Source organism: Hypanus sabinus, chromosome 3 (assembly GCF_030144855.1).
Source record: "Hypanus sabinus isolate sHypSab1 chromosome 3, sHypSab1.hap1, whole genome shotgun sequence".
Taxonomy (NCBI): Eukaryota; Metazoa; Chordata; class Chondrichthyes; order Myliobatiformes; family Dasyatidae; genus Hypanus; species Hypanus sabinus.
The window spans coordinates 153,188,069-153,202,861 of NC_082708.1; the positions used below are offsets into that span (position 1 = coordinate 153,188,069).

Genomic DNA, 14,793 nt, shown 5'->3' on the forward strand with positions numbered 1-14,793 from the left:
TAAATTATTCAATAACTTGTTTTTCATGCTTCGATTTCCTGCTTCAGTATTTTCCCAGTACTGATTTAAAACCTGATTTAGGGCATGTCTTTAAGTTGCGAGGGGAAAAAAGCTCAAAGGGGATGTGTGAGCCTTTTTTTAATATAGAGTGCCTGAAGTGCCCTGCCAGGGATGGTGGTAGAGGTAGATACAACAGAGACATTTAGAGGTTCTTAGATAGGATGTGAATGTGCATAGAATATAGTGATATAGACAGGCAGGCAGAGGGATTTAGTATAATTGGGTGTCATTTGTTTAATTAATTAGGGACAACATCATGGGCTGGAGGACCTGTTGCTGTGCTGTACTGTTCTATATCTAATAATAGAGGGCAAACATTAAGGCAAGAGGGGCTAAATTCAGAGGAGATGTGCAAGGCATGTTTTTACATGTGATGGGTGCATGGAATATACTGTCAGGGTGTTAGTAACAGCAAATATGATAGAGACGTTTAAAAGGCTGTTAGATAGGCACATGAATGTGCAGGAAATGGAGGGATATGGACATTGTGTAGGTAGAAGGGATTGGTTTTAGTTGGAGACTTAATTACTAGCTTAATTAGTTTGGTAAGCATAGTTGGTCAAATGGTCTGTTTCTGATGCAAGAAAAGAACCAGAAAATATAGAGAGGATGGGTTTAAGGTGAAAGGGGAAAATACCATGTGGATTCTCATGTAAACCATGTAAACCCTCATGATTTAAAATATCTCTATAAGATCACCTCAGACCCTTACATTGCAATGAATAAAGTCTTTACCTGCCTAATGTCTGCCTGTAATTTGGACTCTCAAGTAATGGGAACATTCTCATATATCCTCTTTGCACTCTTTCCAGTTTAATGACGTTTTTCCAAAAACTGCGCACAATACTTCAAATGCAGTCTCACCAATGTGTTGTACATCTGCTCTGTACAACTGTCTCAGTTCCTGGACTCAGTGCCTCATCTAATGAAAGCCAGCATGTCAATTCCCACCCTGTCTACCTGTGATGCTACTTTCACTGAACTGGGTACCTGTACTGCTCGGTCTCCCTATTCCACAATGCTCCACAGGGCCTTACCATTTCTGAATAAGCCCTATGCTGACTTGAACTTCCCAGAATACAATGTTTAGTGCTTATCAGAACAGAGTTTCATTTACCAGTCCTCCATCCATTCAACTAAGTGATCAAGATCCCCTATAGTTTTTGATGAGTTGGTTCATTGTCTACAATACTACATGTTTTAATGTTATCTGCAAATTTACTGACAATATGGGAAATTATTTGGGAATGTGAATTATCTGTGAACCAGCATTGATTTAGTATTGCTGAATTGCTCTCCTTCTGTGTCAAAAGGGAATATTGCCATCTCCTTGTACATTTTATTATGATTGTTGTCTGCTGTCCTTTCAGACAGAGGGGAATTTCTGTACAATGTTTCCTTTTACATTGAATAAATTCTGTAATAAAATTATTTTGAGACCAAGGATCTGTCAACATTTCAGGATCTAACTCATTACTGTCAAAAAAGAAGGAAGTATTTCTTGCTTGGCTTGTGTGCAGAAACATGAAATGAGATTTAACAATGCATCTGCAGCTGGCACTATTCCAGAACAAATTCAGAGACGTGTTGATGGTAAGACTAGGAGCCAGGCATGTAGAATAAGTAGAGCATCTCAACATTGATGAGTTTCAGGTATGGTTTCACTCAAGCAAGAGATTTCCTATTGTCCCTCTAGGACTGTGGCATGACGGGCTCTCCTGTTTCGAGCTCCTGTCAGCAGTAAAATTTGATTAGATTTCATCGCTCCTTTTGGCACCTTCAGGATTCCCGTTGTGCATCCAAGTGGTGCAGTTGTTAGAGCTTAACTGCACATCTGATGCAAATTTAAATGAGGCAGAGCGTGTGCCTGTGCATTTCCTCAATTGAGTCACTTTTCCTGCATTTTAACGTGGTATGAAAAAAAATTGCCAGACAGACACGAGCTCACGTCTCAAACAAAAAGAGCATAAAACCAAAGAGGGTTTGTTAATTTTGTGCATAGGCTTAGACTGTATTTGGATCACTTGAGAAGCATCTGGTTTCAGCATGATAAAGAGGAAATGGGGAAGCATGTAAAAAGGTTTTCAAGAAATTACACTTCAACAGAAGTTAGAACTGGCAGAATAGCAGTCTTTATGAGTGTACTGGGCAACCCAAAAGGTATCTATATAATTATGATATAAGTTGATGAATGGAGGGAGACACTTAAGACATCAATGTAAAAGCTTGTAGGTAAATTCAGCAGAGAATTCAGAGGACATTTTGCTCACTAAGTGTAATTAAAGGCTATATAAAGAAGGTGAGGAGAATAACATAGTTGTTTTTAACCTCATTCAAAAGGTGGAAGGATACCTTGTTATGATGAGATGGGCTCCGGTAGAAAAAGGCAACATGGATCAGTGGGGCTGAGTGAGTCATAATCGGTTTATTAGTGTCCACATGTACTGAGATAAAATGAAAAGCTTTGTTTTGCAGACTATCCAAGCAGATCACTCCAGGGTTTCGGCCTGAAACATCGTCACTACCTCCTCCCAGAGATACTGTCTGGCCTGCTGAGTTCTGCCAGCATTTTGTGTTTTTATTTATTTCTATCATCTGCAGATTCACTCATGTTGCCTATGATACTAATGCCTTTCTTTTCACCCTGGCATTCTGTACATCTGAATTAAATATTCCATGTTAGTGATCAGACATTGGGTCATCTGAGATGACATTTCCATAAGACCATAAGACATAGGAGCAGAATTAGGTCATCTCGCCCATCGAATCTGCTCCGCCATTCAATCATGGCTGATCCTTTGATCTAATCTCCTGCTCAAACCCAGTTCCTGGCCTTCTTCCCATAATCTTACCATGTCCAATCAAGAACCTGTCAATCTCTGCCTTAAAAACAGCTGGCCTTCACAACTGCATGTGGCAACAAATTCACCACCCTTTGGCTAACGAAATTTCTCCCCATCTCTGTTTTGAAAGGTCACCCCTCTGTCCTGAGGCTGTGACCTCTTTTCCTAGACTCTCCCACCATGGGAAACATACTTTCCACATCTACTCTGTCTCGGCCTTTAAAATTCGAAAGGTTTCAATGAGAACCCCCCCCCCCCCTTTTGAATTACAGCAAGTACAGACCTAGAGCCGTCAAATGTTCCTTGTATGATAACCCTTTCATTCCTGGAATCATCCTTGTGAACCCCCTCTGGACCCTCACCAATGCTAGCACATCTTTTCTAAGATGAGGGGCCCAAATCTCTTCACAGTACTCAAGGTGAGGCCTCACCAGTGCCTTATAAAGCCTCAGCATCACATCCCTGCTCTTGTATTCTAGACCTCTTAAAATGAATGCTAACATTGCATTTGCCTCCTTCACCACTGACTCAACCTGAAAGTTAACCTTCAGGGTGTTCTGCACAAGGACTCCAAAGTTCCTCTGCATCTCAGATTTCTGGATTTTCTCCCTGTTTAGAAAATAGTCCGCACATTTATTTTCTGCTACCAAAGTGCATGACCATGCATTTTCCAACATTGTTTTTCATTTGCTACTATCTTGCCCATTCTCCTAATGTGTCTAAGTCCTGCATTCTACCTGTTGCCTCAACACTGCCTACCCCTCCACCAATTTTCATATCATCTGCATGTTTGACAACAAAACCGTCTATTCCATCATCTAAATCATTTATATACAGCATAAAGAAAAGTGGTCCCTGTGGAATACCACAAATCACTGGCAGCCAACCAGAAAAGGATATTTTATTCCCACTTGCTGCCATGTGAGGAATGGCTTCAATATTTGGGGACTGCCAAGGTATATTTTGTTTCTTTAGTTGTATTGTACAGATGGAAGTTGTCACTGTTAATGAGTGAGTGGTACTGAAACTTAGGCAAAGTTGATGGTAAATATGGATATTATTTTTTGCTGAAATATCAGCAGGCTCCTCTTTCAACATCAGTGAAGCATCAAGTAACCTTATCACAAAGATAGAATCTAATTTTTTGAAATCTTTGTAGTCTTCAATTGATAATTGATATAAAAATGAACAATTATTAATAATTGATCATTAATAACTGGTTCTCAACCTTTCTGCTGTAATTATTGCCTCTAGGTTTTAATTGTTTCTAGAGACTTTTTGCAGGATTTAAAATAAAAGTGATCTTTGAATTTCCTATTCTTTGCCATTTTCTTTCCTTATCATTCAGTTTTCCTTGTGTTTGAGGGATGCTTGAGGGATCAGATGGAAGGACAGGGTGTTATGAATCATTTGTAATCGGATATACAGTTGAAGTCAGAAGTTTACATATACCTTAGCCAAATACATTTAATCTCAGTTTTTCACAATTCCTGACATTTAATCCTAGAAAACATTCCCTGTCTTAGGTCAGTTAGGATCACTATTTTAAGAATGTTAAATGTCAGAATAGTAGAGGGAATCATTTATTTCAGCTGTTGCTTCTTTCATCACATTCCCAGTGGGTTAGAAGTTTACATACATTTTGTTAGTATTTGGTAGCATTGCCTTTAAGTTGTTTAACTTGGATCAAACATTTTGGGTGACCTTCCACAAGCTTCTCACAATAATTTGCTGGAATTTTGTTCCATTCCTCCAGACAGAACTGGTGTAACTGAGTCAGGTTTGTAGGCCTCCTTGCTTCCAAGCGCTTTTTCAGTTCTGCCCACAAATTTTCTATTGGATTCAAGTCAGGGCTTTGTGATGGTCACTCTAATACCTTGACTTTGTGGTCCTTAAGTAATTTTGCCACAACCTTGGAGGTCTGCTTGGGTATCATTGTCCATTTGGAAGACCCATTTGCGACAGAGCTTTAACTTCCTGGCTGATGTCTTGAGATGTTGCGTCAGTACATCCACGTTATCATCCAAATTCCCTTCCTCATGATGCCATCTATTTTGTGAAGTGCACCAGTCCCTCCTGCAGCAAAGCACCCCCACAACATGATGCTGCCACCCCCATGCTTCACAGTTGGGGTGGTGTTCTTCGGCTTGCAAGCCTCACCCTTCTTCCTCCAAACAAAATGATGGTCATTATGGCCAAACAGTTCAATCTTTGTTTCATCAGACCAGAGGACATTTCTGCAAAAGGTAAAATCTCTGTCCCCGTGTGCACTTGCAAACTGTAGTCCGTCTTATTTTATGGCGATCTTGGAGCAAGGGCGTCTTTCTTGCTGAGCAGCCTTTCATGTTATGTCAATATAGGACTCGTTTTACTGAGAATATAGATATTTGTCTACCTGTTTCCTCCAGCATCTTCACAAGGTCCTTTGCTGTTGTTCTGGGATTAATTTGCACTTTTCATACCAAAGTACGTTCATCTCTTGGAGATGGAATGCGTCTACTTGTGTACTTTTGTTTGTACAGATGAACGTGGTACCTTCAGCCATTTGGAAATTGCTCCCAAGGATGAACCAGCCTTATGGAGGTCCACAGTTTTTTTTTCTGAGGTCTTGGCTGATTTCTTTTGATTTTGTTTGTAGACTTCTAAACCACTGGAATTGTGATATAGTCAATTAAAAGTGAAATAATCTGTCTGTAAACAATTGTTGGAAAATTACTCGTGTCATGCACAGTAGATGTCCTCAACGTCTTGCCAAAACTATAGTTTGTTAATATGAAATCTGTGGAGTGGTTAAACATTAAGTTTTAATGACTTCAACCTAAGTGTATGTAAACTTCTGACTTCAACTGTAGTTAGTGCTTTCTCATTGAGTAATACAGCATGGGATCATTCATAGCACAAAATACACTATGGCCTTTTATACTAATCCTATTTTATCATATTCCATCCTGTTCCCATCAACTTCCTCCAGATTTTATGACTAGAACTGGACTCACACACACACTTTAGGGGCAATTTATAGACTAACTCACTGAGCCACCGCTATTTGGGATATGGGTGGAAACCACGGCAGCTAGGAGAAACCCCCAAGTCAGAGGGAGAATGTGCAAACTCCATGCTGGATTGAACCCAGATCTCTGGTCCCTGGAACTACCCTCCTGTATGCATCTGCTTACTTTGTATGCACCTGCTGACCAGATGATCAGAGGTGGGATCCCTTGCTTGTGAACTTCTCAGCTAACAGATTCCAACAGTGTATTGTTGTTCCTCATCACGCCGTGTGGCCTTTTTGCCATTTCCATAGCACTGGACAGTTTATAAGGCCGAGTTGCAAGCTCAGCACAACCCAGCACGAATGAAAAGCATGTAAGGAGCTGCCTGGATTTGAACTTGGGACCATTTGCTTCTAAGTCCGGTGCTGATACCACTACAGCACGGGCCGGCACAATGGAATCATCGGCATGATTACTATTCATTAGCATTGTGCACAGACTACTTGTCTGAATCCCTTATTCACTAAACTAATAGCTTTTACTGCTTACTGCTTCACTTTTAAAGTCTTCAGGACTACGTTAAGCAAAGCCTTCCTCTGAAGTCTGACAGCTAACCCAGTGCGTGCTTCTGAAACATGGCATATAAGAAATAAACCAATCCAGAATTATAGCTGTCCTTTTCTCATATATATTAACAAATTAGAAATTCTTTATGTATTAGGATCCGTGGCTTTGGAAAAAGCTGAGTTGACGCTTGGTTTGATCCTGACAAGTTTAAATTTATTCAAATACAAACGGCAAGCAGCCATGGTATGATTGAAGCAGAGTTTTGTTTGAACATTTCTTTGTGTTTTTTTTTGTACTCTTGCTTTACAAAGATATGCCACTTCAAAATATCCCACATTTCAGATATAACAATAGCTAGAAAGATTATCGGAGGCAGCCGCAAAGGAATTTTTAGTCTTGATGTCACCTGAAGTAATGCCACAGACTTTGCCTAATGAGTAAAGTGTCTCTGTGGCAAGGATTAATATTTATAGGAAGATTGGAACCTCCGGCTGTATACACAAAGGAGTCTCAGGTCTATCAGTGTTCTAAAATTAGGATTCTGCTCTGAAATGGATTATCAGCTTATCCCTGCTGTTGAGTGCACAGCACGGCATGAGTCCTGCCAACTTCATAGTGTAGGATTCAGATTATGCGGTGACACCTTGCAGGAAGCCGATACTCCACTGTTCAATCAGTTTCTTTCATGGAATTTAACCACAGGAATTCTTACAAAGGAAAGGGTTTCTTTCTTGCTTCAAATGTTTTTCTCTGAAGCACAGAGACCCTTTTTGGGGGTCATCAGATGGTCATCAATCATTATGAACCCCAGTTAGCAAAGTACAAAGAATGATGGACATCTTCAATCAATAAAGAAAAGGATGTGCATTTCTGCTGTGCCTTTTGTCATTTTGGGAAGTCCCAAAGTGTTTTCTGGCCAAGGGTGTACTTTTTATGATTAATTGCAGTTATTATATTGGAAATGTGACAGACTATTTTGGACACAATGAGCAGCCACAGACAGCAATGTGATAATGACTAGATTGCCTCTATTTCAGCAATTGCATTTGACAATCAATATGGGCCAGGCCACTGAAGTGAATATCTTGCTCTTTAAGAGCATAACCACGATGCACGTTTTATTTTATCGAATTGAGGCACGGAGACTAAATATCTCAGACAGAACAAGGCAGGATGGGTCCAGCACTCAGTCTTGTCCTGACATCTGGATTGAGATTCATGCCCTCTAGCTTTTGACTTGGATGTAAGATGACCGCCTGGTTGTGGCTAAGAAAAAGTAATGAATGACACAATGGTACAGCTAATGGAGCTGCTGCCTTACATCTCCTGCAACCCGGGTTCAGTTGTGGGGTCGGGTGCTGTTTGTACAGAGTTTGCAAGTTCTTTCTATGAACCTATGGCTTTCCTCTGGGTGTCTCGTTATCCTCCCTCATCGAAAAGACATGCAGGTTGGTAGGTTGAGCAGCTAATCTAAGTTCATTCATGCATAGATGAGTGATAGAAAAATAGATGAGTGATAGAATTGGTGTGAATGTGTGGAGAATAGGTTATATGGACAGCTAGTGGGGAGTGGAATTGCTCTGTGAATTGGAGTATATCTGATCGGCCAAATGTTGTGAGGAAATGGCTAAAAGGTTGATGTTGTATACCCTACAGCATAAGCACAAGTGTGTGCAGAGTCATAATCACATTTGTTACCATCAACATAAATAATGTGAAATTACTTGATTTGTAGTAGCAGTACAGCACAAAGACATAAAAGTACTATAAAATAGAAATAAATAAATATTGCTGAAGGAAGGATTAATGAGGAATCATGGGTTCAAGTTCCGTTCCTAAATCTGATGTCGGAGGGGGAAGAAGCTGGTTCTGAGTTGGTGAGGGTGGGTCGTCAGGCTCATGTACCTCCTCCCTGATGGTAGTAATGAGAAGGGAGCATGTCCTGGGTATTGGGGATCCTCAGTGACGGATGCCACCTTTTTGAAGCACTGCCTCTTGAAGAGGAGTTCGATGGTGGGCGAGGGCAGTATGTCAGGGTGGTTCTGTGGACGTGATGCTGTCACTGAATTAAGTTCCTATATTTGGACACTAAGTGATTCCAAACACGTGTATCAATGAAGAGAAACAAGAGTCTGCAGTTCATTGGGTTAAGCAGCATCAATAGGACTTCCGGTAAGATGGCGATTGTTTAGTTGCTCTGTACTTTTGCTCCGTTATTCTTCTTACCTTTGCACTATATGTCTCCCTTCTTAAACCTTAGTTAGGTATTTTATTAGTTCTCTTTTACCTGTCTGCGAACACATCTATCTTATAATGGCTACCAAAAGTACTAAAACCGGGAAAAAGGAAACTTCTATGGCTTTGTCGACTGACATTCTCGCTGTTCTGGAACAACATCGACAAGATACTTTAATGGATTTTAGAACTGAATTTAGAACTTCTTTCAACCAGCTGGATTTCAAATTGGATCAGATTAATGCTAGAGTGGATGAACATGCTGAACATTTATCTCTCATTGCCGTAACTTCTGAAGATTTAAAACGTCGTGTTCAATATCTTGAAACTCTTTGCTCCAGCCTATTGGAAAAGAACAGTAAACGTTTTTCCAAAATGGTGGATCTTGAAAATTGCAGCAGACGTTGCAATCTAATAATTCTTGGTTTGCCAGAGGCCACCGAAAAGGGCTCTCCCGTTGAATTTTTTTCTAAGTTTCTCTGTGAGATCTTCGGGAAAGAATTCCTTCCGACTCCACCTGAGCTTGAAAGGGCACACAGGATCTATGCTCCTCGAGCAATTCTGAGTTCCCACCCACGGCCGATTATTTTATGCTTTCATCAATACCAGGTGAAAAACCGTTTGATGATGGAGGCACACCGCAGAGGTACTTTTGCTTTTCAAAATACGGTCATTTGTTTTGTGGAGGATTTTTCCCCCCAGGTTCTGAAGATGAGTGCTGAGTTTAAAGGTGTAACGAAAGTGCTTTTTGATCGCGGATTCAGACCTTCTCTCCGAAATCCAGCCGATCTTCGAATTACGCTTACTATTGGAGATTATAAGTGGTTTAAGTCAGTGAAGAAGGCTGAGGCGTTTGTTGGAAGTCTTCCAGTCACCTCGTCTTCTTCAGAACCGGCCTGACCTTCTAAAATGGTTGATAAGTACTTCCCGGAGTAAAACCATTTTTTCCGAACTCAGACTTTACTTGAATAATTCAGTCATTATCTATTGAAGCTCTAAGGGCTGTAGTCAATCTCTCCCTGGACTTGGTGCATTTTTTCTAAATAGATCATTTAAGTTTAATGTTTCCCTGTGAACTTTTAGATTTTACCTGTGTAATCTATTTCATTTTTGTATAACCTTATCTATAGAGAACTACAATTGTCTTTAACTTGTTTTGGAGGTTTGAAGTTTTTATTGAAGGCCTCCCTGTTGGTTGATTCATAGTTTAAGTTTTGCTTTTTTTTCTGTAAATGGTTGATAAGGACTCTCTTTGAATTTTATAATTTCCCCCTTTTCTCCCTCCCCTTTTTTTCTCTTTTAATCTTTTATAACTTTTCGCGGGTAGGTTAGTTTTAGTTTCCTTCGTATTAAGTTTTATACTTCTGTTGAAGTTGTTCCTATTTGTAATTCTGTTTTCTAGTGCATAAATTAGTTATTATTTGCTATATTATTTATATGGAACTTTTGATAATGACACAGAACTGGAAGTCATACTTGGGTTAATTTTTTTGGTAGAGCTAGCTGCTTTTTTAGGTAGCCGTCTATTTTGGGTTGCGGGGGGGGGGGGAGGTGGATTCTCCAGTTCCAACACTACTCACTGTTTCTTTTGTTTTCCTTTGTTATTCAGGACATGGCTCTGTTTTGATTCTACGGATCCATGTTTACATTTTTGCTCCCAGACTGTTATTGTACTGCTTGATTTTTTATATGCCTGCTACCTTATATGCACTAACAATTGATAATGGTTAATTCACTTAAATTTCTGAGCTGGAATGTAAAGGGGGATTGAATCATCCTGTTAAAAGAAGGAAGGTCTTTTCGCATATTAAGCAACTCAAAGCTGACATTACTTTCGTTCAAGAAACTCAAATTCGTAGTTCTGATAATTCTCGGCTTCTGTCAAAGTGGGCGGGTCAGCATTTTCATTCATCCTTTGCTGCCAAAGCTAGGGGGGTCTCCATCCTTATTAATTCAAATATTCCTTTTGAACTCCATAATAAGATATCTGATACAAATGGCCGTTTTATTATTGTTTCTGGTAAATTATATAATACCAACGTTGTACTAGCAAACCTGTATGCTCCCAATTTTGATGATGTTAATTTTTTTGAATGTTTTTTCTCCTCACTACCAGATTTAAACTCATACTCTCTTATACTGGGTGGCGATTTCAATTATTGGTTAGATCCTAATTTGGATCGATCGTCCTCCGTTACTAGACCACCTACTAAATCTGCCTTAGATATTCACTCTTTTCTCTCTAATTATGGTATCTCTGAAATATGGCGTTTCCTTCATCCTACTGAGAGAGACTATTCTTTTTTTTTCTTATGTTCACCATACCTTTATTAGAATTGACTACTTTTTACTCGATAATCAACTTATTCCATTTGTCTATTCTTGTGATTATCAGAGTATACTGATTTCTGACCATGTCCCAATTACTTTGTCTTTAAATTTTCCTGGTCTCCCTCAGAGGAATAAACACTGGCGTTTTGACTTGACTTTACTATCGGATGATGATTTTCCAAAATTTATTAAAGATCAGATAACCTTTTGTTTTAACACCAATACATCATCTGAAATGACATCCCAGATTGTCTGGGATGCCATGAAAGCATATTTGAGGGGTCAAATAATCTCCTATACAGCAAATCTTAATAGAAAGTCCTGTGCAGATCGATTAGACCTCATTAATCAGATTAAAGAATTGGATCAACTGTATGCTCAAACTAAGAATCCTGAATTATACAAGAAGCGTGTAGAACTTCAAACTAAATTTAATCTTCTGTCTACTCAACCTGTCGAACGCCAACTTCTTGAAAGTAAGAGTCACTTTTACATTCATGGTGCCAAATCTGGTAAATTTCTAGCCAATCAGCTGAGGTGTTCCAAAGCCAAACAACATATTACAAAGATCCAGAAGGAGAATGGAGACTTTACATCGGATCACTTAGAAATCAATGACACATTTAAAAATGTCTATTCTCGACTTTATTCCTCTGAATCTTTGAATGACAATATCGCTGTTGATCGTTTTTTAAATAATCTGAATATTCCTTCGCTTTCATCTGATTTTAAAGCCAAACTTAGCGGGCCTATATCATCAGAAGAAATATCTTTTGCAATTTCTGCATTGTCTTCAGGAAAATCTCCTGGACTTGATGGGTTCCCCATAGAATTTTATAAATCATTCTCTTCACTTCTTTCTCCTCAGTTATTCTCAGTATTGTCTGACTTGTTTAATAATGGTAAATTGCCACCCTCTTTTAATGAGGCATCTATTACTCTTTTACTAAAAAGGGGTAAAGACCCAACAGAGTGTTCCTCGTATAGGCTGATTTCTTTGCTTAATGTTGATGTTAAAATCTTGGCCAAAGCTTTGGCTTATAGATTAGAAACTATTATTCCCTCTATTATTTCTGATAATCAAACTGGTTTTTATTAAAAACCGTCTTCCTTTTTTTAACATTCGGCATTTATTTAACATTTTATATTCACCTCGAACTGGGATTCCTGAATGTGTTATTTCCCTCGATGCGGAGAAAGCATTTGATCGTATAGAGTGGAACTACCTTTTTGCAGTTTTAGAAAAATTTGACTTCGGTCAAAGTTTTATCTCTTGGATCAAATTGCTATATTTGTGTCCTACTGCCTCTGTTTTGACTAATTTTCAGAAATCCCAGTTATTTAACCTCAAACGTGGCACCCGTCAGGGATGCCCTTTAAGTCCCTTTCTCTTTGATTTGGCTATAGAACCTTTAGCGATAGCATTTCAAAATTGTCCTGAATTGACCGGGATTTGGAGAGGGGGTGTTGAGCATAAAGTTTCTCTTTATGCTGATGACTTATTACTTTTTCTTTCAAATCCATCTACATCCTTGCCTCCAATGTTTTCACTTCTTGATCAGTTTAGCCAGTTCTCTGGCTATAAACTTAATTTACATAAGAGCGAACTTTTCCCAATTAATAAAGAAGCACGAGAAGTAACATTTCGTGATCTCCCTTTTAAAGTAGTTCATAATCAATTTACTTATCTTGGGATTACAGTCACAAGGAAGTTTAAAGATCTCTTTCGTGAAAACTTTGCCAATCTTTCATATATTATAAAACAGAGATGTTACAATGGTCACCTCTATCTATGTCTTTGGGAGGTCGTATTAATGTTGTTAAAATGTATGTTCTCCCTAAACTTTTATATTTATTTCAATCAATCCCAATTTTTATTCCTAAATCTTTTTTTGATTCCTTAGACTCTATTATTTTGTCATATCTGTGGAAGAATAAGCGCTCTAGAATTAATAAAATCCATCTTCAAAAATCTGAAAAAGAGGGTGGCATGGCTTTACCTAACTTTCGTTTACATTATTGGGCAGCCAATATACGTTGTGCTACCTTTTGGTCTTTTTTCCATGGCCAACCCGAGTGCCCTGATTGGGTGGCAATGGAGTTGAGTTCCATTAAAGATTTATCTATCTCTGCACTTCTTGGCTCTGTACTCCCTAGTAGTTTGTCCAGATTAATCGTTAATCTTCTTGTTAGACACACTTTGCGTATATGGGCTCAGTTCAGGAAATTTTATGGTTTCCATAGTTTTTCCTTTTCTAGCCCTATCTTACATAATCACCTTTTTTTTTACCTACTACGTATGATTCAGCATTCCATGATTGGTATAGGAAGGGCATTAGACATTTTGAAGATCTTTTTATTGATAATCGTTTCGCATCTTTTCAACAGCTCTCTGCTAAGTTCAATCTGCCCAATGCTAATTTTTTTAGATATCTCCAAATTAGACACTTTATTAATCCTTTAATTCCTAACTTCCCTGAAATGCCTGAGAAAAATATTATGGATTTCTTCTTTCTATTAATCCACTAGGTAAAGGTTTAATATCATTTATTCATGATAAATTAGCATCCTTACGGCGTGCCCCTGTGGATAAAATTAGAATGGCTTGGGAGCATGATTTAAATATCTCCTTATCTGATGAGACTTGGGACTCGATTCTCAAATCAGTTAATTCAACCTCTCTTTGTGCTCGCCGTTGCCTTTTACAGTTTAAGATTGTTCATCGAGCTACTATGTCTAAATCTAAATTATCTCGATTTTACCCTAATATTAGTCCTCTCTGTGATAAATGCAAAAGGGGCGAGGCCTCTCTCATTCATATGTACTGGTTTTGCCCTAGCTTGGAGAAATTTTGGAAAGATGTCTTCACAACGTTATCTTATATTCTGAATCACCACCTAGAACCTAACCCCTTAATTGCTTTGTTCGGTTTTTTGGGTGAGACAGATTTACGTCTGGGTTCGACTAAGCGTCGAATATTATCATTTGCCTCTCTCCTGGCTAGACATTTAATGCTCCTTAGATGGAGAGATGTTGCCCCACTCAAGCATGCTCAATGGCTTAACGGTATTATGGCCAGCGTAGACCTTGAAAAAATTCATTATTCAGTTCTTAATTCGGATACAAAGTTCCATAAGGTCTGGGGACCTTTTATTGAGTACTTTCATAACCTTCCTCTTAACTAAGGTTTTTTTTCGGTCCCTTGCTTTCAGCTTTTTTTTGGTAGTAGGCATCAATTTCTTCTGTTGTTAAGTGTAGTCACAGTTTGGGGGTTTGAATGTCCTGATTTATATTCTCTATATTGTGTTGTGGTTGGTCTGGAGTTTTTTTTTTGCGGGGCTGGGGGAGGATACTAATTTTACATATCTTCAATTTGGGTGCTTTCTCAATTATCTGCTTTTGTATTATATTATTGTTTATTTTTGCACTGTATTAATGCTCTTCATTTTGATCTGGGGTTTTTTAAAATCTGTAGCGATGTAGAAAATGTATAAAAAAAACTAATTAAAAAAAAAGCAGCATCAATGGAGTGAAATAGTCTGACAGCACTGCAGTGTCCAGACGAAGGGTCTTGACCTGTGATGTTGCCTCTGCATTTCCTGCCACAGATGCTGCCTGACCTCCCAAGCTCTTCTAGCATCTAATTTGTTACACATGTACCAATGTGTTTGTCTGGAAGCTAAGCTTAGAACCAGGAAGAGGCTGTGATTAAACCCATTTTTTCCTGGAGTAGACAAGGTTAGGAGGAGATTTAGGCAGGATAT

General features: G+C 38.8%; 1 protein-coding gene across 4 annotated transcripts in view; it reads left to right on the top strand.

Moving 5' to 3' along the window:
- Positions 1–14,793, top strand: part of ccser1 (coiled-coil serine-rich protein 1) — a 1,385,167-nt gene that overhangs the window by 196,150 nt on the left and 1,174,224 nt on the right. The window lies entirely within an intron of this gene.